Source organism: Meriones unguiculatus, chromosome 16 (assembly GCF_030254825.1).
Source record: "Meriones unguiculatus strain TT.TT164.6M chromosome 16, Bangor_MerUng_6.1, whole genome shotgun sequence".
Classification (NCBI taxonomy): domain Eukaryota; kingdom Metazoa; phylum Chordata; class Mammalia; order Rodentia; family Muridae; genus Meriones; species Meriones unguiculatus.
The window spans coordinates 29889390-29907443 of NC_083363.1; the positions used below are offsets into that span (position 1 = coordinate 29889390).

Here is an 18054-nt window from a genome sequence, read left to right on the forward strand (position 1 = left end):
ATTGCACAGTTCTCCTGCACAAACTCCGTGGGTGACAGAGTGGCATCACAATGTTAAAAAGTTGGGTACCCCTACAAGAAAACATACTCCCTAAGGGTGTTTACAAAGATGTTCATTAAGGCTTTTCCGAGTATCCTGTTTGCTCGGAGTCCCTTTGGCTGGCCATGGCTGCAGTTCTGACTTTAATTGTAATTTGTATTTGCCATGCCCGGGTCGACATTTTAATTTCCTATCATGTGCATATGCTTGCCTAAAAGTAGCTTTTAGTTAATATTTAATTAGTGTAAGAGGTCAGGCCCACCACTGTGATGTGTGTTAATAAGTGCTGAATCAAAGCTTCATGTTCTGTTGTCCCTACCCCCAGGAGCTTTTCATTTTCTCCCTCCTTCCTCCAGCCTCATCCCTCCCCTTCGCCTCTTATTGCATTCTTTCTTATCTCGGCTCCCCATCACTGCCTCCATGGTTCCTGTGGACAGTGTCTCCAGAAAGTGGAGCCTGGGACGCTCTGAGCATTCCTGGGGTCTTCAGAGGCTGCCTCCAATGCCAGTGGGGACCTGGCCAACCCTGCTGGCTTTCACCTCCCGGTGGCAGAGGCAGCGCTCTCACCCAGTGCTCAGCGGAGGCTTGGGAGCCTTCAGGAGATAGCACAGGAGAGGGCACACCCGAGCCTGTGTGTACTGAAGCAGGGACAGGTGACGGGGACACAAGGGGGAGGTTACAGAGTAGACCCCTGTGTCTGTGCCACACCAAGATAAGTTGGGGGGTGGGAGGAGAGGAGGGGAGAAAGAGAGAGAGAGAGAGAACAAGAACAAGCAGCATGCTTAGGAGTGAGCTGTCGGCCTGTCACTTGAAGACACCTGATGGGAACACTGTTCCCTCCTCTGCTTCCTGCCCGGCCTCTTTGTTCTTTGTATCATGAATCCTGGGAACCTGTGAATAGAGGAGCCTCATCCTGCAGTTATTTTTATAAGGTCTCTTCTCCGCTCCGGGTGACTCAGAGTTGAGCCGTGCTCTGGAAGATGTACCTTGAGGAGCACCAGTGAGGTGCCGAGCCCTGGGCAGTCTGGAGGGCAGGGGGGGGCAGCCCCTGACCCCTGGTCCACTGGAAGGAGGGGGTTGGACTTTTCCCATGCTTTCTCTCCGGCCTGCCATGCCTGCTTGCCAGTCAGGACAGAGGCACAGCACTACCAGCTGTGGGAAGTTGGGAGAGGTCTGGCGGCCCTCATTGAAAGGCAAGAAAAGTATTCGGACAGGCATTTAGTTGAGGGTATTAGTGGCACCCACGTCTGCGCCCACCAACCATGTCTTCTCCGTGCAGGAGAACCGCCTGCCATTCCATGCTACACACCACAACTGACACCAAGGCGTGTTGAAGAGCTAAGTTAGGGAAGGACAGCCCCCATGGGGGAAGATGCATTACCCAGATGTGTAAAGGACAGAGGACTAAGTGCTCATGGCTGTGCTGGGTTCCGTGTTCATTCCAGAATATTCCCAAGAATGTTCAGATTCCCAGGCTTCTCGGACCTGGATCAGAGATTGTCAGCTTGACTGTCCTCTGATTTGGTCCATCGTGTCCACTCAGGGAGTGAGAGATTGGGGTTGTTCCTCTGTGCGTGGGGGTGGGGCGGGGAGCTGGGGAGTGCTGTATGTGTGTGTGCCCACATGTATGGAAAGCAGAGGTCTCCTGTTGCTCTTCAGTCACTCTGCTTGTTTTTCAGTCGTGGTCTCTCACTGGCCCGGGGCTTGCCCATTTGGCTGGGCTGATCTGTCAGCAAACAGCCACACACATACACAAAAATGTAAATGTAATTTTTTTTTTTTTTTGAGACAGTTTTACTCTCTCACTTTGTAGATCAGGCTGGCCTCGAACTCACAGCGATCCGCCTGTCTCTGCCTCCCTGAGTGCTGGGATGGAAGGTGTGCGCCACAGACTACTCTCCCAGAGGACCCGAGTTCAGTCCCCAGCACCCATGTGGTGGCTCACGGGCGATCTAACACCCTCTCTGGCTTCCATGGGCAACTACACACATGTAACATTTGCTCACACAAACAAGCACACACATAAAATAGTAAAAATAATTCTTTCTAAGAATGAATGCCTGGCTGCTTAGACGGTAGCTTCAGGTTTGTAAATGTGAAGGAAAGGAGGTGTGCTTTAGTTCCTAACTCCCGTTTCTGATGTTTTCCTGATTCCTTCAGGGCAGGTGCCTGACACACCTCTGTTGACATCTGAAGTGAGGTAATTTGCCATTGTGGGGTTGGTCTGGGCACTTCCGGTGCTTAACATCACCCCTGACCCCTAACCATAGCTGGTAGCAGACACCCCTGCTGTGACATCACAAAGGTCTCCAGATGTTGCCAGTGCCACTCCTATAGCTGTGGAGTGTCTGATGCAACTAACAAACTAATTTTTTTCTTCAGTGGTTGTTTTTGTTTTTGTTTTTTTTAATATTTTTGGACTTTTTTCCTCGAAAGAAAGAAAGAAAGAAAAGAAAGAAAGAAAGAAAGAAAGAAAGAAAGAAAGAAAGAAAGAAAGAAAGAAAGAAAGAAAGAATTCTTTATCTCAGATTCATAGACCAAGGGCACCCTAGTTTCCCAAATCTGAAAGTCACACTTTAAAATTCTCGGTTCTGTCATTTTTTATTTAGCAAAGCTACTACAGAAAATGAATCACTGCATCTTCTCAAAAGAAAGAAAAAAAATCAATTTCTTCATCACAGACTTGGTTTTCCTTTTCTTTTTTTTTAATGTACGTTTTAAAATTTTATTTATTATGTATACAGTCTTCTGCCTGCATGTGTGCCTGCAGATCAGAAGAGGGCACCAGAACTCACCATAGATGGTCGTGAGCCACCATATGGTTGCTGGGAATTGAACTCAGGACCTTTGGAAGAGCAGCCAGTGCTCTTATCCTCTAGGCCATCTCTCCAAACCCCTGGTTTCCTTTTGTTTTGTTTGTTTTGTTTGTTTGTTTGTTGTTGGTCGGTCGCTTGGTTGGTGTTTTGGTGTCCTGGCTTCTCTTTGTTTTAGACTTGAATTGGCTACTATACCAGCGCTTTGAGTTCTGTTTCCTGAAGGTGCTCAGGGAAGATTCTTCTCCCCACCTTGGGTTCCTACTTCTCCTGTTTGGACGGGTTCCACAGTCCCTGTACCTGTAACCAAACACGGCCATGGCACGCTGTTCAGATACTTCCTCCAGAGTTTCTCCTCATGGGAAGTGGGCGTCAATCGTATGATTTTAATAGCCATGCTTTCCATCGACCGGAGGACACCTGGCCTTGGTGGCTTTGCGCTCCTCCTTCAGGTTGTAAGCTGTAACACCATCCTCCTCTTGAACTATAGCTGCAGACTCCAGCCCTGTGTTATTTTTAATCATACCCATGTGTGTGTTCCTGTGTGGGTATGTACCTGTGAAGGCAGGCACCCAGGGAGGCCAGAAGGGGGCGTGGATCCCCTGGGACAGGAGCTCCTGGGGCTGTGAGCCTCCAACGTGGATATCGGGAACCTAGCCTGGGTCCTCTGCAAGAGCAGGATGTACTCTTGACCACTGAGCTGTCTCTCCAGCTCCCGCTTTAGTGATTAATCAAAATTAATTAATTTTATTAATTATTAATTAATTAGTTTTATTCATTGAAATAGCCGGTTGTGGTCCCTGGGAAAGCCAGTGGAACACACATTCCATCACACCCAGGAACTATGTGGTGTGAAGACAGCAGAGTCCAACCCCAGTAAGGAAGTAAAAACTGAACCTCTCAGAACCCAGCTCTGAGGACCATGTTCTGAGTAAGACAAGTTGAGCCCTTTTGTGTGAGGGTCTGGTTCATATCCAGCTGAGTGGCCCTCACCCAAGTGTCTGGGGCCCTAAGTGCTTCTGACTTCAGATTTTGGAACATCTGCCTGTATTCATGACATTTCTTGATGACCCGAGTATGCGTATAAATACTCAGCTGTTTCTTATATATGTTACACATACGAGCCTGAGGTAACTTTATGGAATATTTTAATACATTTTTATTTGGATTGTTAGTATCGTGCGTGTGTGTCTGTGTGCCCACATACCACCGTGTGCATGTGGAGGTCAGAGGATGGCTCTGGGGTGTTGGCTTTCCCCTACCATTGTCACTTCTGGGGATTGCACTCAGCTTGTCAGGCTTGCACGGGAAGCACCTGCTGAGCCTTCTCACCAGCCCATAACTTCACACCAATTTTAAAGGTGATGTTCATGAACTACAGTGTGGGACTTGCTTGCTTGTGGTATTGTTTTGTTTTCTCAGACAAGGATCCCACTCTGTAGGCCAGGCTGGTCTTGAACTCATAGGGAGCCTCCTGCTTCCAAACGCAGGGAAGACAGGTGTAACCCACCAGACTGGCTGATGGTGTAGAGTTTTCTCCCCGTGAGTGTCCAGATGTTGGAGCACTTCCTTTTAGGGATGTGGACGCCCCAAGAATGTCATCTTGTCCACCCGGAAGAGCCTGGTAGAGCAGACAGTGGCAGCGGTGGGGAGTATGTTCTGTGGAGTCAAACATACATCCTCGCTGCACCCGAGGTTCCTCATCTATAAAGCAGATCAGAGACGCTGTCCCGAGGTGCGGTTCTCAGTTGGGGTGTTAACAAACACAACACCCGGTGCCTGGCAAACACTCACCGCCCATGGTTACTGACTCTTCTGAAGAAAAGCAATCATTTACAGAAATCTGCCCCACCCTTTAGGCCGTGTGTGAAGACCATGCACCCCACAGTTGCTCAGCGTGCTCTTTCAGAATCCGGTCCCCAGGCCCACACAGAGCCAAACAGCCAGACCCTCGTGGTGGGCCCTGAGAAGCTTCAGGCATTTTTCTGAACTTCATATAACACCAGATTAACTGTTGGGCATACTAAAGAGTCCAAGCCAGGGGCTGAGAGCGTGGCTCAGTTGACAGAGGCCTTGCCCAGCGTGTGTACGGCCCAGCGTTTCATCCCCACCACCATGTAAGCCAGGGATGGTGGCACACATCCAGAAGGTGGGCACCAAGGGAATAATCAGAAGTTCAGACCTATCCTTGGCTATGTAGTGAGTTAGGGGCCAGCCAGGGCTACATGAGATCCTGTCGTCGTCGTCATCATCATCACCATCCTCCTCCTCCTCATCATCATCATACAAACCAGTGGCGTTCAGTGTGTTTTCATGTTGTACACCTTCCTTTAGTATGTCCAAGGCAGCGTCCTGTCTCCCAAAGGACACTCTGTGCCAGAAGCAGTCCTAATCTGTCCTGCCCCAGCCCTGGACAACACTGAGCTGCCTCCTCTCTCTCTGTACTCTCTTGTTCTGGGTGTTTCTCGTGTTTGGTTTATTTTTCCTGATATGATACATTCAAGGTTCACCGTGTTTTTGCATTTATTGGAACTTAATACCTTCTTATGAGCAAACAATATCCTGTCACATGCGTGAGCTGCGTTTGTTTCAGAGTCACCTCAGAAGTAATCTCAAGGGTGGAAGGTAGCATTTCCTTTTTTCAATTTAAGTGTTGGGGAGGTGTGGGGTACTTGCCATGGTACCCGTGTACCTGTGTGGGGGTCAGAGCACACCTGCTTTTGGGAGTCAGAAGCCCGGCGTGGTGGGGCACACCTTTAATCACAGTACTCACAGGTGAGTTTGAGGCCAGCCTGGTCTACAAAGAGAGTTCTGGGACAGCCAAGGCTGCACAGAGAGACCTTGTCAAACCAACCAACCAACCAACCAACAGAAAATACCTTTGGGAGTCAGTTGTCTCAGAGATCAACTTTAGGTCAATGGGCTTAAGTGGCAAGTACTTGACCCTCTGAGCCAACTCTCTGGCCGCAACATTTGATGGTCTATTCTGTGAACACTAGACGGAGCAGGGTCCTGACAGAACTCACTTCAGGCTCCCTCTAAGATGTAAGAGGGTCCTCTTCCCTCAGGCAGTTGCTCTCAGGGTTGGCCACACCATTCATTCATTCATTCATTCATTCATTCATTCATTCATTCATTAAGACAGCATCTCTTGCGCAGCCCCGGCTGACCCAGAACTCTCCCTATAGTAGCCGGGATGACTTTGAACTTCTGGTGCTTCTGCCTCCTCCTCCCAAGCCCTGGGATGACTGGTGATCCACCACCTGGTTTATGTGGCACTGGGGATAGAACCCACCGCATTGTGCAGGCCAGGCAAGCACTCTAGTGACTGACCTCCATCCTTAGTCCAGTGGGTTTGTGCTGGAACCCATGCAAAAGTAACTTTTGATGTAATTGTCGTCTCCGAGGCTTACGGCCTTGGTCTGCTCACCTGGGCCCAGTCCTGGAAGCTTCTAGCCTCCATATAATCTAATGTGGGCCTAGAATGTTTTCAGCCTCCAAGACTTACTGCTGAGTAAGCTCACCCTTTTTAGCTCTTTCTGAACTCGAGGCTGGCTGGTTCAACTCGCTGTTTTGGCCTCATGCTAACTTTGGCAATGTGTCCTAATCTTCTGGATCGTTCTCATTCCCTGCCTCATTCTGTCTTCACGTGTGTCTATCTTGTTGTCTCTTCAGCCTGTCTCTGTATATCTGACCCAGTAAAACTGCCTCCTTCTCGCTGTCTGTGTTGCTCCCTTAAGTAGCTTCCCTTTCCTCTCCTGTGAGAGTTGGTCGTATCCTATTCTGTCCAGTCTTTCTCTGATGTCTGCCTCTCAGTTAGACATCACTTTCAAACATGGATGCCATTTTTCTACAAACTAACTTTATCTTCATTGTTTGGGATTAAAGGCGTGTACCACCATGACTAGACCTCAGCTTTTCTTTACTTGAAACTTGCCCTATACGAGGCTGGCCTTGAACTCAGAGATCTGCTTGCCTCTGTCTTCTGGGTGCTGGGATTGAAAATGTGTGCCACCACTGCCCAGCCTGGCTGCCTCCCAGCCGAATCACAGAGACCTACAAGGTCTTTGGATGTGATCACTTGCCTGAGCAGCCGTGTTCTGAATTAAAATTCCTCCAGAAAGCCAGGCACCTGGTTTTTCGAAGCCTCCTGGGCCCAGCTGATGAAGGGAAAGGACCAACTTCTTCCTGCAAGTTGCCCTCTGACCTTAAAACCCCCTTATATACAGGCACACATGACGTGGGCGGGGGAGGTATGTAGAGAAGAAAATGCATTCTCCTTTCACCGTCTCCACAGAGGGGAATACGTGTGACAGAATGACTGGAATCTTGGGTATGGATATAACATTACATTTAAGGCAACTGAAGGGAGGAATGGTCCCTGGGACTCCAATTCAGGGGTGCAGGTATCATAGAGTGGAAAGTCATGGCTGCAGAGCTTTCTCTGTCTGGTCATGTGGCATTTGCTGTTAAAAGAACAACAGGGCTGAATTGGTGTGTAGCCAGCCCCCATTTTACATATGTCATAATCCAGCCAATCAGCGCTGTGCATAGCCAGCTCTCATTTTGCATAGTCTCAGGCTCTGGCCAATCAGCGCTGTGCGTAGCCAGCTCCCATTTTCCGAGTATCTCAGGCCCCACCCATGCTGCTCTGCTCTGGGTGAGTCTCTCTAGATTCATCTAATCTAGACAGTTCCGTCATAGGCTTTGTGCCCCGGGTGGGTCCAGATTCCACTGCCCCCAGGGAACCTGTGTCCAACTTGTCACTGTGTCGATGGCTTGCCACTGCCCCTGGGATGTTCTGTGGGACCTGGTCCACGCTGCATCCCTCCTCTTCCTCTTCTCTCCCTTCTTTTCCTTCCTCCCCCAGCCTACTCTTCTTTCCCCTTTTCCACTTTGCCAATTTCTAGCTTACTGCGGGTGGCAAAGAGGGAACTCTCCACACTTCATTTGGTCCCTCTTCCCGTCTGGGAAGTCCAGTAGGCTATATCCTGTGTCCCTCCCTTCCATGCCAGACCCACCCACACACACACACACACACACACACACACCTCTGCCTGTTCCTTCCATGTCAGCTGCCCTCTGGCTGAAGGGAGCAGCGTCTCTGACTCAGGCTTCCAGTCTCCCATTTTAAAGTGCTCATTTCTGTATAATGATGTGGTTCCCCCAAGACTCAATCTTGGGGCAACAGGTGAGAGCACGCCCCACCAAGCCTGACAACCCCCAGGACCTGTGTGGTGGAAAGAGAGAACCAGCTCCCGAAAGCTGTCTTGTCACCTTCACAGGAGTACTGTCACACAGACACGCAGACACACACACACAGACACACACACACAGACACACACACACACAAAAAGACAGGCACACACATACACAAAGATAAGCACAGATGCTCACGTAGACACACACGCACGTCAGTGCGATTTTAAGACTATTTTAACTTCAGTCTCTGATTCCAGTAGTTACGTAGTATAGGAGCCAACATTTGTCACCATCGTTGTGCGGGAGGGAAACAGACTCAGGCGGAGGACGAGAGTGCAGGACGGTGGATCTGGCTGTGTTGGCGGCTTGTGGTTGGCCATGGGTCCCTGGAAAGACTTGCTCCCGTCTAGAGAGTGTCCTTGATGGTCACAAGGGAAGTGGCTTCGTCCAGTCTCTGTCCTGGGAGGAGGGATCCGGTGGGACAAAGAAGGGCCTGGTGCCTCCTGCCTGGACTCAGCCATTCAGTTTTCTGGATTTTGGACGAATCACCAGGCCTTGTTTTTCATGCTGTGTCCAGTGACCCCTGTGGTGACCCAGGAGTGGGTAAGACTTCCTTGTGCTGGTCTGCTACTGCAGCAGCCTCATCTCTTTAGGTCACCGCTGTCACAGTTGTTTCTAATTCCTACTTAGTTGGCAGCAGACCGCAAGCTCCCTCAAGTCAGGGCACAGTGGTCTCATGTGACTTATGTGTCCATTACCTGCACATCAGACACACTCCTGCGGCTGGGTGGTGAAATGAATGCCCGGATGGACTGAGCGACTTAGTTTCAGCTTCCTTCTGTGTGCATGGACCCATATGTGGAAGATGTACTCTTAGTGTGTGTGCAAATGCCAGAGAACGTTGTCAGGTGTCTTTCCTCCATCATTTGCTAACTTTATTTTTGAGGCAAGACCTCTCACTGACCCTGAAGTCACAGACTCGGCTAAACGGCCGGCCCAGCGTGGAGTGCAGACCCGGCCAGTGTGCCAGCCTTTCTAATGGCTTGTGAGGAACCAGACTCAAGGCCCCCTGCTTCTGCAGCAGGCATTCTATTGAGTCTCCCCGGCGCATAAGTAGCTGTACATGTCGCTCTGTGAGGAACCCATCTCCAGGGAGCTAGAGGGGCACCCCAAGCCTGACATACGGTAAATGAAGATCTGAGTTGCTGGTGTGAGCTCAAGCTTATGCAGACCAGTCCTTCCAAGGACTCGTGGCCCACAGGGGAGCCTCAGGACCAGGGCTGTAAACCTCCCAGCTCCCCAGAACTAAACCTTTCCCTGCTTCCCACCCTCTCACGTCTTGGCTCCCGATAAGGCCTGTTGTTTGTTCAGTTGCCAATAGCTGTATTAACTTTGTGTACACAAACACCTCTCCCCGAGAACCCTCTCCTCGTCGGCGTTCAGGGCTAATGATGTACCATCTCTGGAACGGTACGTAGATTGCTTCAGAAAACTTCCGTTGCCATAGGAATGTTTACCGCCAGCCCTCCCGATAGAATTTCTTGAGCGGCCAACTCCGAAACCGCAGATGATTTAGGTTAGAAGCGGGGAGTCGGGGGTGGGAGGTCAGTGTTTGCATTAAAGAGAAAACAAGCCTCTGAGAGGGGAGGTTTTCCTGTGCGGGGCGGCTGCTTCTGAAGTTTAAAATGAGAACTACATAAAAGCAGAGACGCTGGAGGTCTGGGAACTTCCTGAGCATTCAGATGGGTGAGAATGGCTCAGCACGCCTCCCTCAGGCACAGCATGCATGAAGGCAGCAGGCATGGGGGTTTTTTATTTTCATTATCATTATTATTATTATCATTATTGTAAAGCTGGCTGTCACTAACAAAGGGTTTCCCTATAAATATGTATATATGAATATACATTGATTGACCATATTTTCCGACATGCACACGTGTGTATTATCTATACATACATGTGTGTATATATAAATATATGTATATATATGTATGCATGTATACATCTATAAAACAAGCCGTCTTGATAAATGTACATACATATGCAAATGGTTGTGGCCGCCACGTGGGTGCTGGGAACTGAACCTGAACCTGTGCAAGAGCAGCCGAACTCCTGACTGTCCCCCCTCCCCCCAGTTGTTTTGATGAGGTGACAGCTCGGTGGTTAAAGGGCTTGCCACACAAGCCAGAGGATCAGTCTGAACCCCAGAACTTACGTAAATGCTCAGTGGCCGTGAAAGCCTGCTCGTAATTCCAATAGTGAGACAGGGTCCATGCAGCAGCTGGTTCGTTTTGCGAGCCCCGAGTTCACTGAACATCCCATCCAGGGAGTGCGGTGGGGAGCGACCGAGTAAGGTTTGCGCTTGAGCCTTGCACGCACAGTCACATACAAGGTGTGAGAGGAAGGGCCACCGGTCGGCCTCTTAGATGTCCCTTCTGTCCCACCCGTGTTAATAGCGGTCTCCGTCCCTGTTCGGAGAGGCAGCTTGAGCCCACACTGGGAAGGTAAAGGTGGCCCTGAGTTCCGGGCAGATGGACTTTGCCAAGTGGCGCCTTCTCCAGACAGGTGGCGCTGCTGTGCCGGAGTCCGTGCTGTGCTTCCTCTGTCTGGAGAGACATTTCGAACTATCTTTCCATAGTGGGGGGGGGCGACTTTGAAGTCCCTCTTTTTTTCTTGCCCTTCCCACTCCTCTGAGCCAAGACTTCAGCCAGACACCTAGGAAGGCTGAGCCCTAGAGCGAGAGGGTCTGTGCAGCAGGGCACCCCAGCGGTGCTCCAGGAATGGGACTTCACCATTGCTGTCCCCTCAGCAATGATTAGTCTGTGGTCTAGGATTCCTGTTAATGCTAGAAAGACCTGTGTCCCTCCCTCACAGGTCAGTCTCGGTCCGAGAAGGAAGCCCAGAAACTGAGAGTGGAAAAGTATTTCTCATTTGCTTAGACATTAAGGTGCAAAACAAACCAGACTTTTGGGGACAAATGGTTTGAGAAGTACTCGGTCACAGTACCTGCGCCAGCACACACAGTTGGAGAAGCACTGGGTCACAGTACCTGCGCTGGCACACACGGTTGGAGAAGTACTGTGCTCTATAGCTTCCTTCCTTCCTTCTTCTCTTCTCTTATTTTTCTTTCTTTTTTTTTTTTTTTCTTTTTCTTTTTCTTTTTTTTCTGTAGCCTTGGCCGTCCTGGGCTCTTCCCTGGTTTTGTAGCCCAGGCTGGCCTCAAACTCACAGTGATCCACTTGCCTCTGCCTCCCAGAGTGCGGGGATTACATGCGACCACACCTGGCTTCCCTTTAAAATCTCTCTCACTGTTTTTGGGACTTGGTCTAAGTCGTCTTAACCGTCTCCCTCGGGGTCCTTCCGGACACATCAGCCAGCTTGGGAAGGCCTGTCGGGTGTTTGCTCACTGCCTTCCCTGGCGAATGAGAGGGGCGAGGGACGAACGAAGTTTCCTAAGCACTCTCTGTGCTTAGGAACAGTGGGCTCCACCAGGCGATGGTGACCTAGGATTAAGTGATGAGAAAGTGACCCTCCCTTCTCCTTTTCCCTCAGACCCAGGTCTCTTCTCCCCCCCTGCCCAGCAGCATGAGAGCAGCATGACTGGCCAGCCGCAGGAGAAGCCCCCAGAGCCAGGCCCCCGACGCAGCCACCCGCTACCAAGGTCAAGGTGAGCTTGCTTGCTTGCTTGTTCGAAGAAGCTGCTTCGTTTAAACGATTTGTATGTGCTGTTTTGGGCCCTCGTGGTGCGCTGGAAGAACAGGAGGTGCTGGGGGAAGGGTAGACGTAAAAGACTCGTGCACAGCCAAGGAGTTTAATCCCAACACTTGGGAGGCAGACAGCACACTATGAGTTCAAGGCTAGCCTGGTCTACATAGCAAGTTCCAGGCCAGCCAAGGCTACCCACAGTAAGAGTGTGGCTCAAAAACAAACTAACAAACAAAAAATATGTGTGTTGGGACTGGAGAGATGGCTTGTTGGAAGAGCCAGGTACGCTGGCAAGCTCCCATAGTCCCAGGGACGGAAAGGTGGGCCTTGGAGACAGGATTCCTGGACCTCACTCAGGACCAAGCTTAACATCCAGGGGATGTTCCAGCCCAGTGAGAGACAAAAGATGGAAGACACCTGACGAGGGATACCCGAGGTTGACTTCTGACCTTCGTGTACACACAGTGAGCACGTGCCCAGGCAGTCACACGCACACATACATGGGGAGTGTGTTGGCCTAACGAGGCAAGTTGTGCTCATTTTGGTGATTGAAAGGCCAAATAGGGGCAGAAAGGACTCAGAGCTCCTGAGCCTGGGGCTGTGCTTGGGTCTTTTAGGGGCTTTGGAATAATGAGTGGACCTCTGAGATGTGGGGCTGGAGGGATGACTAAACATAAGCAAACCTTAAAAAAAAAAGTCTCTGGCTGGAATTGCTGTCCCCTCAGCAACGATTAGTCTGTGGTCTAGGATTCCTGTTAATGCTAGAAAGACCTGTGTCCCTCCCTCACAGGTCAAAGGGTATCTTAGATTGGAAATGGCGTTGGCGAGAACTTTAGTTGCTTTCCTGTTGTGGTGACGAACGGCCTGACGGAACCGACTTACGGAGGGAAGGGTTCACTTTGGCTTTGCGGTCTGTGAGGGGTCCAGACCATCACAGAGACGAAGACGTGGCGGTCAGAGCGTGAGGCCGCAGGGCTTACAGTGTCTGAAGCCAGGAAGCAGAGGGCTGGTGTTCAGCCCACGCTCCTCTGTCCGCTTACTGAGACCCGGGGACATGGGATCGTGTCACCCACATTCAGTGTGGGTCACTACTCCTTGCCTAAAACTCCCCGGATATACTCAGAAACCCAGAAGTCTGTGATTAGTGATTCTAGGTCTTGTCAAGACCGCCGGTCACAGACACTTGGTGGGAAATTCTTCTTAGCTCTGGGAATGACTTTTCTCTGTAATTTCTGATCCTTCCCTGCCGCCCAGACCCTCAGCCTCCTCTTCCAGACTCTCCTCTGTCTTTGGATTTGGGGAAGTACGCCATGACAATACCCCCTCTTTTGGGCATAAATCATTCCTAGACACTGGTGTCACTCACTCACCTTACCCTTTTGTCCTGTCCGAGTTGGAAAGGACTTCATTAGTTCTAGGGTCTGCCTTGTCCCTTGCTTCTTCCGCTTGTATTTACCATCCTTCAGGAGTCTTTCATTCCTCATTCACTGAGGCAGGCTCTGCTCTGTGGCTGTGTGCTGGTGCAGCCTTTGGTTTCAGCTCCTGGGAGAAGAGGCAGGCGATGTCCAGGCCATCGTGGATAATAGAGAGCCTTTCTCAAAGAAAATAAGAAGGAGGAAGAGGAGGAAAAAGAGGGGTGGGGAGAAAGACACACACATAGACAGACAGACAGATCTAGGTTAGCTGCCTCTGTAGATTGGTTATAGACTTCCTGAGAGAGTTTGCAATGAGTATCAAACTATTCTTTTAGAATTCTTTATACTTTATCTCTTGTGGGTGAAAAAAAACACGGATTACAGAAAACCCTCTCTTCAACACTCTTCAATTTTTCTTAAATACTCTATAAGCCCATTGTAGAGATAATTTTGGAATTTGGTTTAAAAAAAAACACAACAGAAATATTATAAGAATATGTTTTTGTTTTGGTCGAGGGCGTGGGGATCCGGGTCTGCTTCGCAGCAGCTGACAGTGACTTACCTCATGCTCTAGCTGGCTCTGGTTTTGTCAGCTGCAGAAAGTTTCTGCTATTGCACGATGTTTGGAATCATGGGGACTTTTCGGGGGCGTATAAATGCTAGGGCCCTGACAGGTGGGTTGTTGGTTGGTTGGTGCTGGTTGTTGGTTGAGGTTTGTTACGTAGTTGGGTGCAAAGAAGAAACAAGAAATTGGTGAAGATCAGACTTGCCCCAAGGAGCTCGACGCCCCTAATCAACAGGAAGTGGCCTAACGATAATGTCTCCCCTTTCCATCCCCTGACTGTGTTCAGGGATCCCTTTCCGTTACCTTCTATCCTTCTTTCTCTCCTATCTAGTGAGAGGGGGTGAAACCAGGGAGGCTAAAGGGTGGAAAAAGAAGAACCCACAAAGCAACAAACACAAGTCACAGTCCATAAAATAATGTGTTCTTTTATTACTGTATTTAGTTTTGTCTACGTGACTTGTGACTTTGATTTTGTTTGCTTGCTTGTGTTTGAGACAGGGTCTCCCTATGTAACCTAGAACTCACCATGTAGACCAGGCTGGCCTCAGAAATACTTCATCCTCTGCCTTCCCGAGTGCCGGGACTAACGGCCTGCGCCACCAGACCTTTGTTGGTGCAGCTCAGATGATCTGTATGGCATCCTTTCCGGATTCTGTATGGCTCATCTGTTAGTCACTGAGAGGAGGGTGAGCCTGGAACATGGCTCTGTGGTAGTTTTGTCTCTTTGGTTATTTGTTTATCTATCTGGCCAGGTAGCACAATGATGTCAACCCCAGTGCTCAAGAAGCTGAGGCAGGAGGATTTTGAGCTCAAGGCCTGCCGGAGCTACTGGTTGAAAGTCTGACTCAAACAACCATTAGAAAAAAAGATTTGCTGCATAGCTTAACAACGAATTGGGGCCCCCGTCTCCTGTGAATGTGTTTGTAACTTTTCTGTTTTTTACTCTACAGGGCTTTCCTCCTTTGCTCCAGTTTCTATCTTAATTAGAATCTGTGTGTTCTGTGCCTGTTCTCAGCGGTTGCCCCGGATATTTTAACAGCTATATTAAAGTCTAAAATTAACCAGTGTTTCCCCCTCCTCCCAAACAATACAGAACCACAAACTGATTTACTGTTAATCGTTACCTCTCCCAGCTTACACACTATAATTTTCTTGTGTTTTTCTTGACCCTATTTTCTCCCTAAAATTAGACACCCTTGTCTTATAGTTTTGATACAGATTTTTCTCCCGTGTCTATTCACCTTCTTTTCTTGGACTTTGGGATTATTCTTTCTCGAATCTGGAATCATTTCTCATCTCCCTGAAATATATCCATTCACATCACCCTTTTGTGAGGTTTGTAGGCGACAACTTTTGGGATTTTGTGTATGTGTGTGTTTAAAGGTTTAAATTTTTTTTCATTGTTGGTATGTGTTATCAATTACTTTTCTTGTGGTTGTAACAAGATAGCCCACAGAAGCAACCTCAGGCTGGAAGGGCTTATTTTCGGCTCACGATTTCAAAGTATAATCCATCATGATGGAAGTCATGGTCCGTGAGCTTGAACCGAGTGGTCAAGGTGACTGGAAGTCAGGAAACAGGAGGATGAGTGATGGCACCTAGCTGGCCAGGACTCCAGCCTGGGGCGTTGTGCCGCCCACATTTGCACATTTATTTATTTATTTCCCCCCCCCCCCAGCTCAATTAGCCTAATCTTTGTAATCCGTCCGCTGACACGCCCAGAGGCTTGTTTCCATGGTGATTCTAAACCGGACAGTTTAGCAGCCAAGGTGGGAAGTGCCTTTTCTTGCTTTGTTTTGAAAGGTGGCTCTTTTGTGTTGAAATCACTGCACCAAGGTCCCTTCGCCCACTGTTCCCAGGGAAGTTGAGCATCAAAAGTTGTTTGTGATAGGGTCTTAGCATGTAGTAGCATTGAGTTGACCTCTTGGCAATCAGGTGGCATACACCCCTTATTGCATCAATTAGAAATGCTGAGCAGAGCCCTGCCACCCTGAATTAAGTGATCTTGTCTCAGAAGCCACGTGGGGCAGGCCAGCAGGATATTTGCTGTCCCCACTTGTCAGAAAGCCCCGCTCACCCCCCCCCCACAAGAGGACTGGCAAGGATTACGTTTCACTCCAGTCCCTCGCTTCCCGCCTTCTGTGTCCCCAAGACATAATGACTAATTTGGACGGTGATGTAGCAAACATCAGTTTGTGTCCCGATGCTTTGAGCACTGGATGGCTTTGTGAGCTTTGTTTGAGCCTATTGTTTATCTCACACGAGACAGGAAATGGCTGCCGAGTATTTGATGATCTGCTTCTTCAGTGGTCACCAGCAAGCCCTCCTCCTTTGTTCCCATCCTGTCGAGGGTGTCTGGACCCCAAAATCTGTTCAGCGCTTCTCCTCCGGACCCGCACTTGCTCTCCTCACTTTGTCCCTTACCCATGTGGCTCTTCTCCACTACCCTGCCCTTTCTGCGATGGCTCTTTCTGTTTCCCACTGGTAATCCTCTTGTGGAGGACAGCTGTGGAGCATCCAGGTTGGGTGGAGGACAGCTGTGGAGCACCTGGATTGGATGTGGGATGGCTGTGAGGCAGGAGTAGGAGCTAAGTGTGGCCCAGCTGCAGCATTTTCCCCAGCTTTGCCACCTTGTTCCCTAAAGACAGTGGACAAGAGCTGTTCCAGGACTGTACCTGGGGCTTGGATGTCATTTGTAAGCACTTGACAAAACTCTCTGACAAAGGCAGTTTAGGGATAAGCGGGTTTATTTGAGCTTACAGGTTACAGTCCATCATTAAGGAAAGCCAAGGCGAGAACTTGAAGTTGGAATGCAGCTTGCTGGCTCGCTCATACACCCATGCCTAGCCAGCATCCTTACACAGCCCAGGGAATGGCGCCTCTCACGGTGGGCTGACCCTCCTACGTCAATTAACAGTCAAGATAATTGCCCACAGGCATGATTACAGGCCAGTCTGATCAAGGCGGTTCTTGGCTAGAGGTTTTCTCCTCAGGTGACTCTAGGCTTTGTCAGGTTGGCCGTGAGTGTTAACAAGAAGAGTACCCAGGATACCCAGGTTGGGTGAGGACAGCTGTGGAGCACCTGGATTGGATGTGGGATAGCTGTGAGGCAGGAGAAGGAGCTAAGTGCTCCTTATCACAGTGCCACGAGATCAGACAATTTTGTCGTGAGTGCTTTGAAGTGGACAGAGTTGCCTCATGAAATGGGATGAAGGTGGAGGCGGGAATGTAGTGTGAAGAGTCCCAGCCTCACAGATGACTACAGTCTCCGAATTGGAACAGTAAAGATAGGCAGATGTCAGACAGATGATAGATAGATGGATGGATGGATGGATGGACGGACGCACAGACGGACAGATGAAGGAGCTGGGCATGACCATATTCTTGTATTTGGTGGCAGAAGCAGGAATATCACTTTGGATTAGAAACTCAAGGCCAGTCTGTGCAACATAGAGAGATCCCATTTCAATAATAAGCTGGAATAATGGTTCACACATATAATCCCAACCCTTCAGAATCTGACACAGGAGGAGCACTATGAGTTTGAGGGCAGCCCAGACTACAGGCTGTAGTCCTGTAGGCCAGGGTGGCCTACAGAGTGACTCTCATCTCAGAAAAGTAAATAAAAGAAAGTAATCAGAGGGAAGGAACAACATACCCTACCCATTGCTTGCAGCAGGTATCAGCCTTGGGTTCTAGAAATGAGCCCGAGATATCCCCGGCCTCCACACGCACTCCCGTGCTGCCCTCCCTCCAAGCTGTTCTGTGTCGTACCACAGGAGGTGCTGGAGCTCCTCACTATGGACTGTTCCCTTATGGAGCCCTGGGTTAGGGGTGGCATGGCTGCCCGTAACCATAGTGCTTGGGCCCGGGGAGCAGGATCTCCAATGGCCATTCACCTCCATTCTGTGTGTGTGCCCGCCTGTGCACGGGTGATGACAGTATGGGTGGATGTATGTGCCATAGCAAGAACATAGAGGGGGGAGGACAGCTGTTGGGATCTGTGCCACCGTTAACCTGGGCTCAGGGAGTCGAACTCAAGTTTCCAGGTTTACGTGGCGAATACCTTTACCCACCACGCCATCTTGTTGCCCCTGCCTCTATCCTACAGCCTTTCTTCACCTTCTGCGGGGTGGTTTTGTAAGATCCCAGGCTTATCTCCGATCAATCGCTTTCTGATCCATCAGGTAGCCACATCTGTCTCAGCGTCTGCTGTTTGTAGTGGCTCTGGGCTCTGTGCGGTGGGTGTGTGGTATCAAAATAGGCATAAAGTTGCCATAAACATAAAAGTTCCCTAACACTCACTCAGTGAAAG

At 49.7% G+C, this 18054-nt stretch overlaps 1 protein-coding gene across 22 annotated transcripts in view; it reads left to right on the forward strand.

Moving 5' to 3' along the window:
* Nucleotides 1–18054, forward strand: part of Trerf1 (transcriptional regulating factor 1) — a 207588-nt gene that overhangs the window by 126957 nt on the left and 62577 nt on the right. For all 22 annotated transcript variants that reach the window (XM_060369566.1, XM_060369570.1, XM_060369567.1 and 19 more), the window contains one exon: nucleotides 11607–11721. The gene's annotated coding sequence lies outside the window, so the exon portion shown is untranslated. The remainder of the gene's footprint in view (nucleotides 1–11606; nucleotides 11722–18054) is intronic.